We start from the raw sequence: 3,764 nt of genomic DNA, 5'->3' as shown, positions 1-3,764 counted from the left end.
GCAGGAAATAGCTTCGATAAAATTCTCTGTATACCCTAGGCAGTTTTTTCTACCCAGGGGTCAGATGGTACAATCCGAGGGCTGAGGAGCTCACCCTGAGGGCCAGCTCACCCTGCTACGAGGGGCCTGAATGCATGGCTTTCCCCACTGCTGGGGGCCAAACGAACCGCCCGCACTGAGGGCCGGATGGCAACCCCCGTGGGCTGGTCGACACATCCCTGAGGCTAACTGGCACACTCCCCCACCAGAGTCCACCCCCCCCCTCAAGTCCGGACCCTGTGCCTCACTGAAGATCATGTGGCCAGGGACAGCATCCCCAATTCCGGTACCTCCACCATTACACCTCCCCCAAATAAGTGGTCATACTGTAATTTGAAGTAGGTGTCACTGACCTCCCCCTTTATAAGTGGAGAAGGGGACCTGAGAGTGGTGAACAGACCCCTCCCCCCCCAGGTCTAAACTGTTCTTGGCAAAGGCAGACAGCAGATCAAAAGATGCGGTGATTGAGGATATCTGCTGTCTTGGACATGCTACCACAGTTAAATGTGGTCAAGTTGTAAACAGCTCACAGAGACTCTCATCAGTTCATTGTATTGGTAATCTTCCTCTCTGGCCTGCCCAGGGAAGCCCCAACCTGCTGCACCATCTTGGCTCCAAGAATTCTCCCCAGAACCAGTCCACTTTGCTGGGGGGGAGGGGGGAGAATGACGGCAGTGCCTACCGTCCATCTAGGATGAGGGGATCCCTGGGGTCCAGCGGTGGGAGCCTCATGAAGCTGCGGTGTGGGCTCGGCAGCAGGTGGCTGGGAGCCACAGGACTCACCCATTCCTCCCTGGGAATCCTTGATCTCCTGATGTTGAGCCTCGATCAGCACTGAAGACCAGTCATCAACTGTTTAACTGTTCCATTATCAATAAACAGAGGTCTGTAGAAGGCCATGGTGGCCCTCCTCCATGTGGTCTGCTGCTCCCACAGCTCGCCACGTTGTTTCCACCACCGCCATCTTTGCTTCAATATCTAAATTTATTTCTTATAAAGCAATCTTGGAGGCTGATTTTGAAAAAGACAGATACAGGTGTGGTATGTTGATTTGTCATTTTTCATTCCTCTGGATAACTTGGCATTTTGGACTGCTTGTTTTTTCACTGCTTATTTCTCTCCTTCCCCTTTCGTTCCTCGAGTTCTTTGTTTTTCAATGTAGCATAGTATTCCATTGTGTGAATATACCAGAGCTTCTCTATTCATTCGTTTGTTGATGGGCACTTAGGTTGTTTCCAACTCTTTGCTATTGAGAACAAAGCCACAACAAACATGGGTGTGCATATATTACTTGGGTGGCAATTATGGTTTCTTTATAGTATATTCCTAGTAATTGCTGGGTCAAATGGTATTTCTATTTGCAACATTTTGAGAAAGTGCCATACAGCCTTCCATAGTGGTTGCACAATTTTACACTCTCACTAACAGTGAATAAACGTTCCAGTTTCTCCACAATCTCACCAGCATTTGATGTTTGCTGCTCTGTTAAATTTTGCTATTCTTACCGGCATGAGATATCTCATAATTGTTTTGAAATTTAAGCTTTTTAAAGTATAACAACAAACAGCATTATTTAAGCTGTCGTTTCTAAAATTGCTAATAAAATGACAACTAAAATTGATTATAAAAATGCTAGGGAATATAAAATGCACTCCTCTTTTTTGTCAGTTTGGTAAGCATTCTTCATCTGACTGCTATAGTTGCTAAAAAAAAAAATAAATAAATGCCCTACCTCCACCTCACCCTTTAGCCCCATTTGAATTTTACTTAAAAGGCTCCTGGTTGGTGTTTTTGTTTTGTTTTGTTTTGTTTTGTTTTGTTTTTTAATGTTGGAACCATTTAGGATGAGCTGCCTACTCCAATTTCAGTGGGTCAGGTTTCTAATTCTGCAACCAGCAGTGCCAGACTCAGACCCCTGTAGAGGTTTGAGAACCTTTTCAGCTTTCCTAAGAGAAAAAGAGCCCCTTGAAGACTTGGATAAGTCAAATTCCACTCTCCTACTATATCTACTTCAGAAACTAAGCAAGACAACTTCCTGATGTCAGGGTTAGGCTTATCTACCCCTATGTCATGCTCTTAAGAAAACCCAAACAAAAGACAGCTAACCAGCCCTTAATAGCTTGCCTCCGGAAACCCTATAAACCTGTAAAGAGAGGATGAGAGACACACAAGTGTTGAGGACTCTCCTTCATAGGGTCTCTATGAGTCATCTGCGACTTGATGGCACTTAACAACAGTAACATCAACATAGAGAGAGATCAGCTGGCCCAGTGGACAAAAAGCGATGCTACAAAACCAAAAGTGGGTGACTTTTAACCCGCGGCCCTTGGACCTGTCTTTCATTGTTTTTGTTCAAACATTCCTCTAGGTCATATAGCCCTTGTGTGTCCACTTGCCGTAAAGCGGTAACTTGTGGTTGCTGTGAGGCTGAACACTGTGATGCTGTTGTGTCAAATGTGTTAATGGTTGGTTACCCAATGCAGAGAGAGTGAGATGGAGCTCCCTAATTAAAATAAGCTTGGAAGCAGGAGTGGCATCCACTTCTGTAATAGCTTGCCTCCAGAAACCCTATGAACCTAGAGAGAGGATGAGAGACACCCAATCGTTGAGGACTTTCCTTCATAGGGTCGCTATGAGTCACCTGCGACTTGATGGCACTTAACAACAACAACAACTGTATCTACTTCAGAAACTAAGCAAGACAACTTCTTGATGTCAGGGATAGGCCTACCTACCCCTATCTTACTCTCTTAAGAAAACCCAAACAAAAGACAACTAACCAGCCCTTAGCCTTTATGTCTCTCTACCAAAACTTCAGCTCTGGAATTCCAGACCAAGGACCATCTGCACAAGCTACTTCCCCCCTCCCACTCCCCAGAACAGTTAATTACAGTCCTTCTTTACTCCCAGCTCTCCAGGCCTGGAACTCCCACTTTCTGCCCTACCTTGAGTAGAGAAGTGGACCCCTTCGCTAAGAAGGCACACTGCTCCAGCAAAACTCTGCTGCTGGTTGCACCTCCCTTTACAAAAAGAATCTTTGTGAATAAATCCACAGCAGATATGCATCACGATGGTACAGGGAAGGCTACCTGTAGCCAAAGCCCAAAAGTTTTTATCCCTTCCTGGTCCAGTGGAGAGGATAATGTAAGGAGAGAGTGTGGGAGCTTCTGAAGGGATGAGGTGTGCACACTAGCTTGGTATGGAAATGTCAAGCTGGGCCTGAGATCCTCCAAGAGGAAGAGAAAACTTAAGTTTTGTGTGTATGCGTGTGACTTAAAGTAAATAAGAACAAAAGTGATGAGGATCTAGTAGCTCCCATCCCTGCTGTTAAGAACCTCCCAGCTCCTACTCGGTTCCTTTACTACCCTCTCCTGGAGTAGTCCTGGGATCCACCTTTTGTGACTTTGCAGATCACAGTCATACGGGTAGGTTGAGGCCCTAGCTAAACAATTGCCCACCAGATTTCTACTCCAGCCATGTGGTCCAGATTTCTGAGATAATTAATTCTTCCCACAAAGCCAGCCAGTGTCCCCTCTGTGCTTCTGCTCGTGCTATTTCTCAACCTAGAAGAGCTTTTTCACCTTTGGATCTACTAAAACTCTACCATTATTTAAGCCCAGCCACTACTTCTGTGTGTCTTCCCCGAAGACTGCCTAGGCCTGTGCCTCTGTCTCCCTGAGCTCCCACCACGTTGTTGTTGTTGTTATGTGCCGTCAAGTCGCTTG

The sequence above is a fragment of the Elephantulus edwardii genome, unplaced genomic scaffold (genome assembly GCF_000299155.1).
Source record: "Elephantulus edwardii isolate Elephantulus edwardi_28Jun2011 unplaced genomic scaffold, EleEdw1.0 scaffold00243, whole genome shotgun sequence".
NCBI lineage: Eukaryota > Metazoa > Chordata > Mammalia > Macroscelidea > Macroscelididae > Elephantulus > Elephantulus edwardii.
This window is presented reverse-complemented; position numbering follows the sequence as displayed.